Here is a 19,644-nt window from a genome sequence, read left to right on the forward strand (position 1 = left end):
GCTTGTGAAGCCCCAGATATTTACTATTTGGCTCTTTACAGAAAAAGTTTGCTGATCCCTACTCTAGTTCTTCGAAATTGCTGTACCTCTGATTTAAAACTCTAACCTCAACAGAATTATAGTAATAAAAAGTAACTGTGGTAATGGCATAAAGGAAAACATACAGACCAATGAAATAGAATAAAGAGCTGCCAAATAAACTCGTGTATGTGGTCAGATGATTTTTGACAAGGGTGCCAAGACCATCCAATGGGGAAAAGGTAGTCTTTCCGACAAATGGTGCTGGGAAAACTGGAAATCCACGTGCAAAAGAACTGTCAGACCCTTATCTTATACCATTTACAAAAGTAAGTCAAAATGAACCAAAGACCTAAACATAACAGCTTAAAGTATAAAACTCTTAGATGAAAACATAGGGGGAAAGACTCATGACATTGAATTTGGCAGTGATTTCTCGGATATGACACCAAAAGCACAGGCAACAAAAGAAAAACTAGATACATGAGCTTTTTCGAAGTTAAAAACTTGAATGTCTCAAAGGACATTATTAAGAAAGTGGAAAGTCAACCCACAGAATGGCAGAAAATATTTGCAAATCATTTATCTGATAAGGGGTTAATATCTAGAATAAATAAAGAATTCCTACAGCTCAACAACAAAAGCCAAACAACCCAATTATAAAAAGCCAAAGGACTTGACTAGACATTTCTCCAAAGATGATATAAAAATGGGCAATAAGTGTATGAAAAGATGCTTAACATCACTAATCATGAGGGAAATATAAATCAAAACCATAATGAGATACCCCTTCATACTCACAAGGATGGCCATAATAATAAAGAAAAAAAAAAGGAAAATAACAAAACTTGGCATGGATGTAAACTGGGACCTTTGTGCTTTACTGGTAGGAATGTAAAATGGTGAAGCCGCTATGGAAAACTGTTTGGCAGTTCCTCAAAAGATTAAACATGGTGTTACCATATGATCCAGCAATCCCACTTCTGGGTGTATACTAAAAGAATTGAAAGCAGGCACTCAAATAGAGATTTGGACATATTAGCATTCATATTAGCATTATTCACAATATCCAAAAGATGAAAGTAATTCAAGTGTCTCTCAACAGAAGAACACCTCAAAATGTGGTGTATGTTTATAATGGAATCTTCGTTTTAAAAATTCTTTTTTTTTTTTAAAGATTTTTTATTTATTTATTTGACAGAGATAGAGACAGCCAGCGAGAGAGGGAACACAAGCAGGGGGAGTGGGAGAGGAAGAAGCAGGCTCATAGCGGAGGAGCCTGATGTGGGGCTCGATCCCATAACGCCGGGATCACGCCCTGAGCCGAAGGCATGCGCCCAACCACTGTGCCACCCAGGCGCCCCCGTTTTAAAAATTCTGACACATGGATGAACCTTGATGACATTATGGTAAGTGAAATATGTAGTCATCAAAGGATAAGTACTGTATAACAAATACACTTATATGAGGTACCTACAGGAGTCAAATTCACAGGAACAGAAAGTAGGCTAATGGTTGCCACTGGGGTGAGCGGGGAGTGAGGAGTGATTGTTCAGCAGGTACAGAGTTTCAGTTTGGGGAAATGAAAAAGGTCGGAGATGGGTGGTGGGGATGGTTGCACAGCAATGTTAAGGTACTCAATGTCACAAAACTCAAAAGCAGTAAATTTTATGTGAGAGATATTTTACCACAGTGAAAGAAAAAGCAAATAAACAAGTCTGCATGGCTGGTTCTTATTCTTCAGTTTTCAGTTCAACTGGTATTTCTTCAAGGAAGACTCCCATGATTCTATGTAACTTCCTTGTTTGACTTTCTGAAATGATCATATCTATATCTACATTTATCATCTGCCTTCATTAGAATGTAAGCTTCTGAGAAGAGGGTATTTGTCTAATTATCAAAGCGATGTCATACCACTTACTTCTTGGAAACTGGTAGGTGCTCAGTAAATTGACCCTTAAGCAACATGAGTTTAAACTGTGTGGATCCACTAACCCATGGATTTTTCCAATAAATATATTGGAAAATTTTTTGGAGATTTGCAACAATTTGAAAAAACTCACAGATGAACTGCATAGCCTAGATATATCAAGAAAATTAAGAAATTAGATATGTCATGAATGCATAAAATATATATAGATACTATTTTGTCATTTACTACCATAAAATATATACACATCTATTATAGAAAGTCAAGATTTATCAAAATGTATGTGCACAGGGGTGCCTGGGTGGCTCAGCTGGTTAAGCATCTAAGTCTTGGTTTTGGCTCAGGTGGTGATCTCAGAGTCATGAGATTAAGCCCTGTGTCCAGTCCCGCACTCACCGTGGTGTCTGCTCGAGACTCTGTCCTGCTTACCCTCTGCCCCCCCCCCACTCTCTCTCTCTCAAATAAATAAATCTTTAAAAATAAGAATGTGCACAAACACAGACAGTACATGGTGCCATTTGTGGTCAAGAGAAATGTAAGCAGATGCAAAGATGCAGTATTAAATCATAACTACGTAAAATTAACTGTAGTACATACTATACCCTGCAAGAATTTTGTAGCCACCTCTCCTAGCTAAGGCGGTGAGCTCAAGTGTTGCCACTAACCACTTAAAACGTCGTGTTAAAATAATCATTTCTGTATGACCCGTTTGTCTCTCCAGTATATTGTGTGTAACAGTAAAATATGTTCTCTCCCAGTTCTCGCATATTTTTCACCATGCTTAGCGCAACATTGTAAACCTTGAATAACACCCTGGGACCCACAGGAACCGCCACCAGTGATGCTCAAAGTGCTTGCAAGAAAGAGGAAAGTCATGACATTACAAGAAAATTTGATTTGCTTGATACGTACTGTAGATTGAGGTCTGCAGTGTGGTTGCCTGCCCTTTCAAGATAAATGATTCCAGCATAAGGAGCATTAAAAAAAAAAAAAAAGGAAAGAAAAGAAAAGGAAATTTGTGAAACTGTCACTGTAGCTACACCAATGGGGGTGAAAACTTGGCACTTTTTTTGCAAAATTCCGTTTTATCTCATATTGAAAATGCAGCTCCTATTTGGGTACAGGATTAGTATAAGAAAGGCATACCCATAGACGCTAATTATGATTCTAGAAGAAGTGAGGTCATTATATGACAATTTAAAGCAAAATGAAGATGAAAGATCTAAAGCTGGAGAACTTCCTGCCAGCAAAGGATGGTTTGATAATTTTAGCAAGAACTTTGGCTTAAAAAATGTCAACAGGAGAAGCAGCTTCCACCAACCAAGAGGCAGCCAGATAAGTTCTCAGGCCCATTAAGAAAATCATTGAGGAGAAAGGATATCTGCCTTCACAGGTTTTTAATGCAGACCAAAGTGCCCTATACTGAAAAAAAAGTGTCACAAAGGACATTTATTAGTAAGCAAGAAAAGCAAGCACCAGAATTTAAGGCAGGAAGGGATAGACTAACTCTGCCACTTTGTGCAAATGTAGTTGGTTTATGATCAGGACTGCCTTATCTATAAAGCTGCTAACCCCTGAGCTGTGAAGGGGAAAGATAAACACCACTGTTTTGGTTGTACAGCAAGAGAACCTGGACAAGGAGAACCCTTTTTTCTGGATTGGTTCCATCAATGCTTTGTTCCTGAGGTCAGGAAGTACCTTGCCAGTAAGGGACTGCCTTTCAACATTCTTTGATTTTGGACAATGCCCCTGTCCACCCAGGACCCACGAGTTCAACACCAAAGGTGTTGAAGTGGTCTACTTGCCCTCAAACACAATGTGTCTGATTCAGCCTCTAGCTCATGCGGTCATAAGGACCTTTAAGGCTCATTACACACAGTACTTTGAGGAAAGGATTGTCAACACTGTGAAAGAGAACTGCAATTGAGGGCATGATGAAAGTCTGGGAGGATCACACCATTGGAGATGCCATTGTTGTTAGAGAAAAAGCCATGAAAGCCATCAGGGCCCAAACAATAAATTCCGGCTGGAAAAACTGTGCCCAGATGTTGTGCATGATTTCACAGGATTGACAACAGAGCCAATCAAGGAAATCATGAACAAGATTGTGGATATGGCAAAAAAAAAAAAAAAAAAAAAAAAAAAAAAAAGAAAAAAAGAAAAAAGTAGAGGGTGGTTGTGGTGAAGGGTTTAAGATATGGACCTTGGAGAAATTTAAGACACCACACCAGGGGAGTGAACAGAAGAGGACCTAATGGGGATGAGTGCTTCCAAACCAGTGCTAGACAATGGAGAGGAAGACAGAAGAAGCGGAGCCAGAAGACAAACTGGCATTAGACGACCCGGCAGAAGTGTTCTGATTATTCAAGACTGCTTTTGACTTCTTTTACAACATGGACACTGAAACAAAAGCAAATGGTGGAAAGATTGGTACTGTTTAGAAACATGTAGAGAAAGGAAGAAGCAAAGAATTCAGACGGAAATTACAGAAATTACGTATATTTCTGTAAAGTTACACCAAGTGTGCCTGTCTCTCCTGCCTTCTCGTCCACCTCTGCCACCCCTGAGACAGCAAGACCAACCCCTCCCCTTCTTCCTCCTCAGTCTACTCAACATGAAGATGACAAGGAAGACCTTTGTGATGGTCACCTTCCACTTAAGGAATAGTAAATAGTCATCGTGCCCTACAGTTAATCAACTGCTGTTGTGTATGTGTGTGCATGTCTTTGTATGAAAATCTAATAACTGTGCAAGAGCTGTATTGAGCCATCTTATGTCAATATCATCATCATTGCCTGAGTATTCATCGTGTAGAACATTGTGTGCAAGAATTGTATGGAAGTGGGTAGCCTATCCTTACATAGGCATAATGTGAGTGATATTTAATGTAAATTTAATATTGTGGTAGTTTTCTTTTTTTAAGATTTTATTTATTTATTTGAGTGAGAGAGAGAACCCAAGCTGGGGGAGAGGCAGAGGGAGAAGCAGACTCTTCACTGAGCAGGGAGCCCACTGTGGGGCTTGATCCCAAGACCCTGGGATCATGACCTGAGCCAAAGGCAGATGCTCAACTGACTGAGCCACCCAGGTGCCCCTGTCTTTTCATTTTTCAAGTCTAGTTTTAATAATACCTATAACATCTATAGTGTTTTGTTTTATATAAGGCAATATTGAGGTGCAGCCACTCTGGAAAACATTATGGGGGTTCCTGAAAAAGTTAAAAATGGAACTACCTTATGATCCAGCAATTGCACTACTAAGTATTTACCCAAAGGATACAAAAATACTGATTTGAAGGGATACATCACCCTTATGTTTATAGCAGCATTGTCAACAATAACCAATATATAGAAAGAACCCAAATATCCATCGACTGATGAATGGATAAAGAAGATGTGGTATACACACACACACACACACACACACACACACACACACACACACACACACAATGGAATATTACTCAGCCATAAAAAAGAATGAAATCTTGCCATTAACAACAACGTGGATAAAGAGCTAGAGAGTATAATGCTAAGTGAAATAAGTCAGTCAGAGAAAGACAAATACCATATGACTTAACTCGTATGTGGAATTTAAGAAACAAAACAAATGAGGGGCACCTGGGTGGCTCAGTCGTTGGGCGTCTGCCTTCGGCTCAGGGCGTGATCCCAGAGTCCTGGGATCAAGCCCCGCATCAGGCTCCTCTGCTGGGAGCCTGCCCCTGCTGTGTTCCCTCTCTCACTGGCTGTCTTTCTCTCTGTCAAATAAATAAATAAATAAAATCTTAAAAAAAAAAAAAGAAAAGAAACAAAACAAATGAGCAATGGGGAAAAGAGAGAGAGAGAGACAAACCAAGAAACAGATTCTTAACTATAGAGAACAGAATGATGGTTACCAGAGGGGAGGGGTTAAGTAGGTGATGGGGATTAAGGAGAGTACTTGTTGTAATGAGCACTGGCTGCTGTATGGAAGTGCTGAATCACTATACTGTATGCTGGAAGCTAACATTACGCTGTATGCTAACTACCTGGAATTTAAATAAGAACTTGAGGAGATCATATTGATGTAAGCACTGAGAGATGATCTTGTAATCAGACAATGTAAACTTATAGTGTCGATAACAGTGCAGTGCTATAAATGTATTCTCTCTTCCTTATGATTTTAATGACATTTTCTTTAGTTCCCTTTATTGTAAGAATACAGTATATAATACATATAAACATACGAAGTATGTGTTACTGAACTGTTTCTTATAAGCTTCTGGTCAACAGTAAGCTATTAGTAGCTAAGTTTTTAGGGAATCAAAAGTTGGATTTTCAGCTGCTCTAGTAGTTGGTACCCCCAACTCTTGGGTTGTTCAGGGGTCAACAATAATAAAAACAGCTTAATGAGAAAAGAGAAAGGGCGCCACCTGGCGGCTGTATTAGTAAGTACATTTAAATGTACAACATTGAAAAGTCAAAGCCAAAGGGAAAATGTAACTTCCTTAGTATTAGCTGTGATGATGGAGTGAGAGGGCATGAAGAAGAAATGAATCAAACATATCTGTGTAAAATATTTCCATATGAAGTCCCCTCTTTCCATATGAACTCCCTTCTCAGCCTCCCAAGTCCCAGGACTCCAGCAATTTCTCTCCTTCCTCTCCATGTGTCATCCTTCGTTTCCTTTGGGTCTATGGCTGCTTTCGTGCTCCAATGCCAGAATGGAGTGGTTGCTACAGAACTGCATGGCCCATAATCCTAAAATATTTACTCTCTAGTCTTTTACAGAAAAAAACTTGCCAACCAATCCCTAATGTAAAGATAATAGACTGGAGATACTTGTTTACTCTTCTCCAAGAACTTTCATGATATTCATTCAAGTCAATTTAGAAATATTTGTTGAGCACCTACTATGTCTCAGGCACTGTCGTGGGCATCAAGGATAGAACAATGAATGAAATAGGACTTGCTCTTGTAAAGCTCACCTTATAGTGGGAGAAGACAGATAATAAACAATGACCAAATAATATAGAAGGTGAGAAGGGCTGGACACAAAAGCATAGTAAGGGAAGGGGTAATTAGGAAGGCAAAGGGAGGTTTCACAATTTGTTTATTTATTTACTTCTTGAGAGCACATGTGTGTCCACGCAAGCAGTGAGGGAGGGGCAGAGGGAGAGACAATCTTTCTTTAAAATTCTTTTATTTATTTGAGAGGAGAGGGAGAGAGCACAGGGTGGGGAGAACAGCAGAGGGTGAGAGAGAAGCAGACTCTCTGCTGAGCAGGGAGCCTGACTTGGGGCTCAATTCAAGGACCCCGAGATCATGACCTGAGCTGAAGGCAGACCCTTAACCAACTGAGCCACCCAGGTGCCCTGGAGAGAGAGAATCTTAAGCAGGCTCCATGCTCAGTGTGGAGCCCAAAGTAGGGCTTGATGTCATGGCCCTGAGATCATGACCTGGGCTGAAATCAAGATCAGATGCTTGAACAACTGAGCCCCTAGGCGCCCCAGGTTTTGCAACTGTAAGTAGAGTGGAGGAAAGCATTTCTGTAGAGAAAATGGAGGCAAGAATGTCTAGCATGTTAGAGAAACACCTAGGAGGCCGGTGTGGATGGAGGAACCATTCCTTTCCATGGTCCCCACCTCCATGCACTCTGGCTCTGTGCAATATTGGCTGCTGGTTTATGGGATACATCCTGTGCTGTAGGACGACATCCTAGCATTACATGGCATTCTGGCTGGCACTATAATTGAGCCTTCAGTAGTCCAGACCACTGTTCTATGAAGCCAGCTGCTTCTGCAAGATGGAAGTATGTGGTGGACTTTGAAAACATGAGCCTGTGTCTAAACCTGTTTGTTCATAACATATGCCTATGGTCAGAGACAGTTACGTGGATACCATGGCAATGGATGAGACATTCTGTAACTTCCTGATAGTAGTGTTGGCAGAAGCTCTGCAAGCAGAGAAAGCACATTTTTACCCAGATTGTGTAGCTATCCCTGAGAGCAGAAAGAATGATTCCCTTTATGATGGCACAAGTTCATCATGATCAACTGCCACTAAGTAGCCATCTGTCACCCTGGATAGTGGTGCCATATCAGTGCCTTAGTATTGGCTTCTGTTGTGGGCAGGTTGGGCACTCAGCAGTAGTTATAGGCATAACAGTCCTGGAAGGTGAAGACCACGTGATTAGCTCACACTTCCCTCTATGCTGCTCCAGCCATGTTGTGTAAGGACGTGCTGAGCAAGCATTGGGTTGCCTGGAGAAGGAGTTTTCCCTACATTTGCAAAATAGATCCTCTTGATCATCTGATATTTGACGGCCTCCACCATCACGGATACTCTCTATTGGACATATACATGGCACTTAAATATTCTCTTACTCCGAGAGGCCCATACATGGTCCATCTTGTCACCAATTTCTCCATTCGTTCTTTCCTAGCTTCCGCTGGCCATCCAATCCAGGAGCCACTGCCCATAAATAATTATAGGTCTTTGTACCTCACGCCATAAAATGAACAACCAGATATACCCCTCCAAGTTCTGTCTGCTTGGAGGATTTCCCTTCATCCTGGTCCTCTGTGGTCATGCCCGAGTGGGTGGTGGTGCGGTGGGCATCCAGGTTTTGTCAGGGTAGTATCAGATAGAGACCCACCCGAGGTCTACACCTGTGCTTCGGTCTCTTCTGTGAAATGCTCATTGGGAATTCCCTGAGAGGACGCCCATATAGGTTGAGGAAAAGGTAAACAAAGTGACGGAAAAGATATCTTGGTAGTTGGAACTAACTGATTACAGACACTCCTTGTGCTCCCGGTCATGGTCGCCTCTGCAGTCCTCTGTAGTGCTGCCATATTACAGTGGAAACGCTGCTGGGTACATCCTGCCTTGTGGTTCATGATGGCAAGTGCAGGTCGTGTAGCCACGCTGTACTGTGTGGTCATGTGTTCAGTCTCAAAAACTAGGGCCAGTCGCCAGCCAGGAGCTGCTTTTCAAGGGAGATTTGTCATTGGAGGAGGTGTGGCCTTACCAACCCCCCAGAGGTCTGTGCTGTGACCGTCCCACTGGAGCCTGCCTCAGCTATGTACACCATCTCTCTCTGCACCGGAACACTTCTAATACCATTTGGTCTGCCAGGTCATAGGGCCCAAGTGTAAGGGCAGCTTCTTTTGAAGCCCTGACACCTTTCTTGTATCTGGCCCCCCTCAAAAATGGTAGCTTTGGAAGGTATCAAGTGAATGGTTCGGAGCAGCACGCTAAAAGAAGGCATACGCTGCCTCCAAATTTGAAAGAAGTGGGTATGGTGGGTTTGGGTATTTTTTCCCCTCATGGTGAGGAGTGCAAGGTACAACTTGTGTCTCATTTTAGAAGGGCTCTCCTCATGTTCCCCAAATGATGGAGCCTCTACAAATACCACTGATGGAGTAGACCAGTTACATTTTGCAGGATTTAACTCCCACCCTTTGACACCCAAATATGTAAATGAGGTATTTTTGATACTTGTTTCTTTCTGCTTGCCAGATCCGGTTGGCATCATGGCGTTAATATACAGGATTGGCATGATGTCCTCTGGGCTATCAAGACAATCCGGGTTCCTCTCAACTAAATTATGATGGAAGGAGAGAGGACAAACCCCTGGGACGTGAATATAAATGTATACTGTTGTTACTGCTGTGTCAGTAAATGCAGATTGTGTTTGATTTTCCTTATTGATTAGAAAGGAAGAGAAAGGATTAGTAAGTCAAGAGTTGCACACCAGGTACCAGGTGCTGTTGATTGTCCCCACTAAAGATGCAACGTCTTGAATGCCTGCTGAGATTGGAATCACCATCTGGTTAAGATCGTAATAATCTGGGGCACAGGGTGGCTCAGTCGGTTGCGTGTCTGACTCTTGATTTCAGCTAAGGTGATGACCTCAGGGTCTTGGCATTGAGCTCCATGTCAGGCTTCGCATTTGGTACAGAGTCTGCTTGCGATTCTCTCCCCTCTCTCCCTTTGCCCCACCCCTGCTCATGCTTTCTCTCGCTCTCTCAAATGAATAAATAAAATCTTTAAAAAAGATCATAATAATCTAATATCATTCTGTGTGATCCATATGACTTTTGGGCTCCTTGCTCAGCAGGGAGTCTGCTTCTCCCTCTGTCTGCCACTACCCCTGCTTGTGCTTGCTTTCTCTCTCTCTCTGTCATGTAAATGAATAAAGTCTAAAAAAATGTTTTTTTTAAATGAAAATTCAGGGGCACCTGGGTGGCTCAGTTGGTTAAGCATCTGCCTTCAGCTCAGGTTTTGATCTTGGGGACTGGGGATGGAGCCCCACGTCGGGCTCCCTGCTCAGCAGGGAGTCTGCTTCTCCCTCTTCCTCTGTCCTTCCCTATGCTTGTTCTCTCTCATGGGTGTGCTCTCTCTCTCAAATAATGAATAAAATCTTTAAAAAAAAGAAAATCCAGAGGCATTACCCCAGCCCCACTAAGTCAGAATCCCTGGGAGTGGGCCCCAAGAATCAGTGTTGTAATGAGTTCTCAGCACATTTAAAGAGGCACTGGCTTAGATCAGTAGTTCTCAACGAAGTGATTTTGACTCTCAGGTAGGGTTGACAAATAACACATAGGGATCCCAGTTAAATTTGAATTTCAGATAAGGAACAAGTAAATTTTTTTAGCATAAATATGCCCCATGCCATAGTTTGAATCTGAAATTCAAATTTGATCTGTGTTTTTATTTGCTGAGTCTGGTAACCCTACTCTCCCGAGGATATTTGGTAATGTTTTAGCAAACATTTTGGTTGTCACAACTGGAGAAAAGGTTAAGTATATATGCTCCTGGGATCTTGTGGGTAGAGACTAGATATGCTCTCAAACATTCTGCAATCTATAGGATAGCCGCCCCCTGTCCCACACACACCAAAGAAATACCCAGGCCAGAATGTCAGTAGTACAGAGGTTGAGAATTGCTGGCTAGGAGGAAGATTATGGTGTACTATGCCTACGGCTGATGTTGCAGGATCTCTTCTCAGGATCGCCCAGATCCCCCCCCCCCCCCCCCCATTCTCACTCTTAGTCTCTGAACTGACTGAGGTCTGGGTATAGGGTACAAGGCATACTTTGGCAACTTGAATTAAGTTCTGCCTAGCCGACTTAGATTTTTTTTTCTTTTCTTTTTTTTTTTAAGATTTTATTTATTTAAGAGAGAGAGAGAGTGCACCAGTAGGGGAGAGGAGCACCAGAGGGAGAGGGAAAAACAGGCTCCTTGTTGAGCAGGGAGCCTGACCTGGGGCTTAAATTCAGGGCCCTGGGATCATGACCGGAGCCGAAGGCAGACGCTTAACTGACTGAGCCACCCAGGCACCCCTAGATTTTTTTTTTTCTAATACATATATCAAGCAGCATCTTAGTATGCTGTTGACTTATGATTTCTTGGAACCCTCAAATCAATTAGCCATTGGCACAAAGCACAGAAGGTCAAAACACTGACTACATGCCCCATCTGTGGCTTGCTGTGATTGTTGCCGCACATTGTCTCTCACAGTCCGGCGCTATGCGGGGCCTTTACCATGCCGAGTTGCTGAAATAACATTCCCACTGCAATAAGGGCATACATTTGCACCGCAGCCTCATCTGCCAGTGTCTCTGACCGGCAGAGCTCTTCAAGGATGCTGGTGCCTGCCTCACTGATGCAATTCCTACCGTCTTGGTGAAAGGAGCCCCTTTTAGACCTTCCCAGGGCGGTCTAGTCAGGAGGTGGCCGAGAAGGTTGCACATAATGGATCCATTCCTATCTTCCCGAAACTTGCATTGCTTTGCCTACAGTATGCTAGAGAATGTGGCATTTCAGCCTCACTAACACTGTCTTACTGCGGAGTCCTGGCTTTCATTGGCTGACCTTTCAAACTGTTAGCACTCTCCCCATTATTCCAGCCAGCATGTTCTATTCATACCCTGGAGAAGCGTGCCCATGGCAGTGACCTTGGCTTGACGGAGTATACTTTATCCCCATAGGCTTACCACTTTTAGAATCTATACCTGCAGCTGCTCCCCAGACTTCTGCTGCTACGTGTGGGCAAACTCATGTGACTGGTAGGGAATAGGCTGCCTCCTCCCAGGGCAGGCTGGGGCTGCTCGCTCAGAGGTGTGGTTCCAGGTTCTATTGGCGCATAACAAAACTCTCTGAAGCTGAGAGGCCTAAAACAACAACAATGAAATGGATTCGAGAGGGAATGGGAGAGGGATTGCAGAAGCAAGTATAGAGAATGCCTTTGAAGAGTTTTGTTGTAAAAGAGGGCAGAGCAGGGGCATCTGGGTGGCACAGCGGTTAAGCGTCTGCCTTCGGCTCAGGGCGTGATCCCGGCGTTATGGGATCGAGCCCCACATCAGGCTCCTCCGCTATGAGCCTGCTTCTTCCTCTCCCACTCCCCCGGCTTGTGTTCTCTCTCTCGCTGGCTGTCTCTATCTCTGTCGAATAAATAAATAAAATCTTAAAAAAAAAAAAAAAAAAGAGGGCAGAGCAATATAACAGTGGTTGTAAGGAGTGTTGAAGATGAAGGAAATAATAGCATGGTTGCGTGCTGTTGGGAATGATCCGGTATAGACATATAGATATATCAGTATATAGTACATAGATGTTTAGGTATAGGTGGTATGAATATGATGATGTATAAGAGAAATTAAGGGATTTACTGCCAGGTGGAGACATTGCCTTAGGCCTTAAACAGGAGCATGGACATTCATCTAGGCCAGAGTAATAGGAGGGAAGGCAGAGTATGCTGGTAGGTGGGCAGATATGGTAGAGAGAATCTAGAAGTCTCTTTTGCTTGCTTCAGTTTTCTCAGTAAAGTAGGAAATAAGGCTATCAGCTGAGGATGACTATGGGAGAAGGTACTGAGTAAGAAGAAACATCATGACATATTGAAATAGGAAAAAAAAAAAGAGTGAATGGTTTAGGGGAGTATAGTATGAGTTGCTGGGCACTACTGAGGGCCCCAATATTAAGATTCTTTTTTTTTTTTAAAGATTTTATTTATTTATTTGACAGAGATAGAGACAGCCAGCGAGACAGGGAACACAAGCAGGGGGAGTGGGAGAGGAAGAAGCAGGCTCATAGCGGAGGAGCCTGATGTGGGGCTCGATTCCATAACGCCAGGATCACGCCCTGAGCCGAAGGCAGACGCTTAACAACTGCACCACCCAGGCGCCCCTCCCCCCCTTTTTAAGTGAGCTCCGTGCCCAACAAGGAGCCCAGTGTGGGCCTTGAACCCATGACCCTCAGATTAAGACCCGAGCCTAAAACAAGTGTTGGCTGCTTAACCCACTGAGCCACCCTGGCACCTCCCAGCATTAAGATTCTTGATCATGAATTTAAAATCAGAAGAACCATTATTCTTATGTGTTTTCCTCTACCCACGTTCGGTGGTAGGGATGTAGGCACAGAGTGGGGTAGACGTGGATTTAAGGGAGTTTGTAGTTTGGTCAAGCAAATGACAATGCAAAAGAAGAGCAAGGGCTTGAGGGTGTTTGCTAGGGTATTATCAGAATGAATGATCATGGGATTTCATCTGATGTGGAGACTAAAGTGAACAGAAGGGGATGAGGCACAGTGAAATCTTAGCAAAATTAATGGATTGTACATTCTTATGGAGGTCAAAGGTTTGCTGGAGTTGGGTTACTAAAGGGAGCTGGTGGAAAGATGGGAGTTGGTGGTCAGAGAGCGAGATACGTAAGATGATACTAGTAATGACAGTGTCTATGGTGTGACCTGGGAGTGCACAATTGGGGCAGGGTGAAGAATAAGGGTATTGGAGGAGAGGAGGTCAAGGTACAGCCGGCATGTTGGGAAAATCACTTGTGTGTGTATTGAATTCACCATGAAGCAAGACAGAAGTAGTGTTAGAGAGAATGCCAGTGTACCAGGAACTAAAGCTATTCGCAAATGGAGCAGGAGGGTCCTGGAGTCTAAGAGGCAGGCAGTGATAAAGTCTGATGACATGAAATTCAAAGCTGAGATCTTAGTGGGGAAATTAGTAGTAGATGATTCACTTTGGGATGTTCACATTTTGTGGTGGTTTCTCCTCCCAGAACAAACAATATCAGGATGTGAAATTCCCCAATGTCACCTTAAGGAAAATGCAATTCCATAAAGACTTTTCATGCTTTAAACACAAGGAGGCGCCAGAGTCTAGCAAGGGATTATTACTGCTTTTCGTCCAACGCTAGGACGACCATAGTTGCTTTTGAGAGTGAAAGGGGACACAAGAGGCAAGAAAAAACTCAGTACATTGCAAATACCATATTCTCTTGAATTTAAAGTTCATCGTTTTATTATTATTTTATATACCAAAAAGATAATCCCTGTTAATTAAACTGAAAAAAAGTTTCCTGTTTACTTAGAATTTTAATTTTCTACTTATTGAACTTCGAGTAGAGGTTTTTAAGAGGTTTTTTTTTTTTTTTTAATCCTATGTTACTTTGTGCATACCAAAAAAGAAAAATAAAAAATAAATAAAATTAATTGGTTAAGTTATTCCTAAAACTTCTTCACCTTCAGAGGCTAACTCTTGTGAATCACTTTTGACTCAGTCACGGATGTCTTTGGTTCTTCATACAACAGTGACCTGTGCCTTCAAGAGTATTGGGAATACAGCTACTTAAGAGAATCCATAAAGGAATCCATTGTTGCTGGACTGGGCAGCTGTTTTGCAGTTACATAGAGCTGGGACATTGCTAAACATACCACATCACCTCCTTCTGAGGATTACATGATTCCTAGAGAGAAAGAGTGGTCCACTACTGTTCAGCAATTTGCATCCAACTTACTGATGACCCTTCTACAAGTTTTGATCTACAAGTGTTTGATACTTTTAGTGTCTAGGCCTGTACAGGCGATGACGACAACTCTACCATGATTGCCACCTGGCCAACAGGAATTGTAAGACGCTAGTGATTAAAAAACTCATCGTGATTTTAGTGATGTTAAGATGGAAGAAAAATATGCATCTTAGACTCAACAAATATGGTAGATAGTTTTGATTAAGGCCCAATTTAAGCTTCTTGTTTTTTCCCATAAGAATTTCCAAACCATTAAAAGTAGAAATAAAAACTGTAATGAGCAAAGAAAAACCAAGGTAGAAAAGGAAAGAGTAAGAGAACACTAAACAAAAAACGATTATGATCTGTAAACCTAAATGTTACCTCCCCTGTCAAGTTTCCACCCCTCACCTCTGCTTACTAGAAGGGAGGGGAGAAGGAGCACGGGCTCTAGGTTCTGGGACTGCCTAGGTGTTAGTCCCAGAGAAATTTACCAAATGTCTTTGATCCTGATTCCTTCCTTGTAAGACAGAAATAATAGTGTTCACCTGTCCTAGGGTTCATGAGGGTTAAATGTGATTATATTTCAACAAAGTTTTTTTTCTTTTTTTCCTTTGAGCTACTAAGCTTGTGGGCATTGTTCATGAGGCGTATATCCCACCTAGCATCTTTGCTTGTGTGCTTTTATCTTTTTCTTTCATTAGATTATAAATTCCTTGAGACTAAGAACTGCCTCACTCCACAATGCTTTGTATATTGCAGGTACCCAAATTAGATTTGCTGAGTTAATGGATTAAATATATCCCAGTGTGCCAAAATAATTATTATATGTGATTACAGAACCGCTCTGTAATCGAGGCCTTCATCAAAAACTCAGTTTCAGGAGCAAGATCCTCACAACGGATCCTGGATTGGGTTTACTGGCTTGACTCTGGCTTGTACTTTAGTTTGCCCTGTTCAGGGTATTGGTTCTCATGCCTACTATTTGCCTATCATCCTCCAGTGTCTCAACCATATTGGAACTATCCAGCACCTCCCCTTCCCCCAACGACTTCCACCTCTGAGTTCCAACACCTAGTTTATTGTGACTGTTATTAGTACAGTCTGCTGGTGACTCTTGGTTTAGCACTCTCTGCAGCTTGGTCAGCCTCTTGTCTGATGCTGTCTGCATCTTGTGGGAGTTCTATTTACTTGCTGGATGAAGCAAGATGTTCTCAGTGATCTAGAAAGCAGAAGAAGAACCAGTAAACTAGAAATGGACAAGTGTCTTGGTGCAGTAACTGAGTCAAAACTGGAATTTGGATTTAGTTAATACATTTGAAGGGTGGGTAGGCAAGAGAGGCTGATGTAGCATCTGGACCTCAGCAGGACCTTCTAGGCTAGGTCTGAACCTTGGGGAAAGAAGACCTATGAGTAAAAGCTGATGGTCTGTGTTCAAGAGTGACATGTAAGACTTGGGCGTGATACATTAAGAAATATATATTATGGGGCACCTGGGTGGCACAGCGGTTAGGCGTCTGCCTTCAGCTCAGGGCGTGATCCCGGCGTTGTGGGATCAAGCCCCACATCAGGCTCCTCCGCTATGAGCCTGCTTCTTCCTCTCCCACTCCCCCTGCTTGTGTTCCCTCTCTCTCACTGGCTGCCTCTATCTCTGTCGAATAAATAAATAAAATCTTAAAAAAAAAAAAAAAGAAATATATATTATGTCTTTGTCCCTGGGTCCTGACACAGCTTCTAAAACTCTTGCAATTTCCTGACTGATAAGGGTGATAAAAGTATTTTTTTGTGTGTGTTTCATAACAAGCCCTTTTCATTCCTGTCTGAGTTTATGCTAATAAGATGACTTTTGGTGGGCCCCAAAAGAATTTCAGGATAGAGGCTGGCTGCCCGAGAAATAACCATCTGATTAGTGGGTTGGAACTTGTAGTCTCACCCCCTAACCTCCAGGAAGGGGAGAGGGACTGGAAATTGAGTGCAGTCACCAACAACCAATGGTTTAATCAATCATGCCTGTGTAACGGAACCTCTATAAAAACCGCTAGATGATGGGGTTTGGAGAGTTTCAGGCTGGTGAACACATCACGGTGTTGAGAGGGTGGCGTCCCCAGAGAGGGTGTGGAAGCTCTGTGCCGCTTCCTCCATACCTTGCCCAGTGCGTCTCCTCTATTTGGCTGTTCCTGAGTTGGATTCTTCACAGCAAACTGGTAAATAAACTGCTGTCCTGAGCTCTGTGAGCTGTTCTGGCAAGTTTTCAAACCTGAGGAGAGGACTGTGGGAACCCCTGATTTATAGCTGGTTGGTCAGAAGTGCAAGGACTTGAAACTGGCCTCTGTAGTGAGGGCAGTTTTGTGGGACTGACCCTTAACCTGTGTACCTGTATGGTGATTCTTGGTAGTTGGTGTCAGAATTGAATTTAATTGTAGGACACTCAATTCACATCTGAAGAGTCGGAGAATCGGTTGGTGTGAGGAAAAAAAGGCCCTGCATATTTGGTGTCAAGTGTTTTGAGTAACGAGCAAGGTATGGTGTCTCCCTCTGCTTCTGTGGGTCATGCAGTGTTCTGGCACAGTAGGGGCTAAAGAAAATGAAGCCTTGTTCTGACACTTTCAGGACTTTCATTCAGATTTTGGAGCCCTGGAAGACAAGCACCGCTGCTGGGAATGTCAATGTTTTCACATAAGTCAGCTGCAGTAGTGGACTCTACTGTCACCTGCTTCGTGGACACCGGACATTGAGGGGCCCCAGTAGAAGGGCATTAGGAGATTTGTATCAGAATGTGATCCCAGGGTGCCTGGGTGGCTCAGCCTTTAAGCGTCTGCCTTCGGCTCAGGTCATGATCCCAGGGTACTGGGATCGAGTTCCACATCGGGCTCCCTGCTTGGCGGGATGCCTGCTTCTCCCTCTCACACTCCCCCTGCTTGTGTTTCCTCTCTTGCTGTCTCTCTCTGTCAAATAAATAAATAAAATCTTAAAAAAAAAAAAAAGAATGCGATCCCAAAAAGTATTTGGAAGCTGGAGGTCCTGCATCATGGAGATAGGGGCATAAATCAGTGATACTCAAGCAATCACCATTCACAGGTTCATTTGTACCCCAAAGCTGGTGCTTCTTGGGGAAATCTCAAGTTATGCCAATAACCAAGAGTAGTACATGGTCCAGGCAACACAGCTGATAAGCTTGGCTTGTCAGAGTTCTGAAATGGTTATTGAAGAGATAGTAAATGGGTATATGGGCACATAGAAAGAAGAAGGACTAGGATAAAGATCATGAGAACCACTTGTACCAAACTAGTTATACTTCTTTTCAAAAGAGTGGTTTTACCTTGTTAAAGGAGTTTAATCTGGGGTATAGTTTCCATACAATATCAAAAAGACAACCCAGGACTGTGAGTGATGTTGGAAATAAAATAGAAAGTTATGGAGGCATTTTCTCCTTCTTAGTATAGTTAAAACTTATGTAAAATTACTGAAAAAACAGGGTAGTCAATCATCAAATGCAATCATTCATTAATGGTTTCTTCTCTAGAGGGTGCCTTTGGAAAGGATTGACTCTAAGAATTGCTAGTGAAAATAGATGAATTTCATTTCATACTGGCAAATGCTTTGGGAAATTGCATGTGTTTTTTTGACCTAGCCATAGGCACACTAAGATTAAATAAATATGACTTATTTACAAAATGATGACAGTTGGCATTCCTCTGACCTAATACTTTATTTCTGTTTCCCACCTCTACCCTTTCCTGACCAACACAGAGATTGTTTTTTTCTCTTCCCTTATTCCAGTTAAGAGTGAATGTAAGTTCTCCTCTATATAGCCCACACATATTCACCATTCAGTGTTGACATTCTTTTATGGATGTTAAGGAAACCAGGCCATACAAGGCCAAGTCTGTTATTTTCTCAGGAATCAATTTCGGGTCCATCTTAGCACACTGAAGAGGAGGGAAATATTGATCAAGTCTACCTTGTCTTACCCCTACATATTGCTTCTCAAGGTGTGGTCCACAGATTACCTGTATCAGAATCAGAATCACCTGGTGTTGTTTGTTTAAATTTAGATTTCTCTCTCTTTTTTTATTTTTATTATTTTTTATTTATTTTTTAAGATTTTTAAATTTATGTGTCAGAGAGATTGAGAGAGAGTACAAGCAGGGAGAGCAGCAGGCAGAGCAGGCAGAGGGGGAAACAGGCCCCCCACTGAGCAGGGAACCCTATGCAGGACTCGATTCCAGGACCCTAGGATCATGTCCTGAGCCGAAGGCAGCCACTTAACCAACTGAGCTACCTAGGCGTCCCTCTCTCTCTCTTTTTGAATAATCTCTACACACAACGTGGGGCTCAAACTCACAACCCTGAGATCAAAAGTCACATACTCTACCAACTGAGCCAGCCAGGCATCCCTGTTTAAATCTAGATTTCTGACTTAACTACTGAATCAGAATTTCATTCGGGGATGTGCTTAAGACTCTTAATTTTTGAAAAGCACCCCAAGTGATTCTGATGTGCCCTGAGCCAACTGTTATGGTTTTATAATTAGTTGTATCAGTTTAAGTTTAGTTAGTATGCCTATAGTTATATTTAAGAATTTGCCAAAAGAGGCAGAGAGTACGGTCTAGAGGATTTTGACCCAGCAACTTTTTTCTTCCAAGCAGTCTGTATTAACTGCTGGGATCATAGAAATAGGTCTATAATGCTCTGTTTTAACTTATAAATTTTTTGTTCGTTTAAACTTGTAATTTAAAATATTGCAGCTTGCTAGTGAAATTACAAGTTTGAAGGAACAGCAAAATGAATAAATAATGAATACATTGCTAATTAAAATGTCTACATGTTAACTATAATTAGTCGCTAGATCTAGATTATCCAGTTATTGGACATAAATCAATTAATTTTTGAGTATGCCTAAGATATTGAGAATTCTTCC

The 19,644-nt window shown here is 42.2% G+C and overlaps 1 protein-coding gene and 1 long non-coding RNA gene across 4 annotated transcripts in view; both read left to right on the forward strand.

The window, feature by feature from the left end:
* The window catches only part of ABCG2 (ATP binding cassette subfamily G member 2 (Junior blood group)), a 129,159-nt gene that overhangs the window by 4,600 nt on the left and 104,915 nt on the right, over positions 1-19,644 (forward strand). The window lies entirely within an intron of this gene.
* Positions 1,370-2,808, forward strand: LOC121101405. Its single transcript, XR_005833390.1, has 2 exons — positions 1,370-1,427; positions 2,707-2,808. It is a non-coding gene; the product is annotated as an uncharacterized LOC121101405 (long non-coding RNA).

This window comes from Ursus maritimus, unplaced genomic scaffold, assembly GCF_017311325.1.
Source record: "Ursus maritimus isolate PB19 unplaced genomic scaffold, ASM1731132v1 scaffold_8, whole genome shotgun sequence".
Taxonomy (NCBI): Eukaryota; Metazoa; Chordata; class Mammalia; order Carnivora; family Ursidae; genus Ursus; species Ursus maritimus.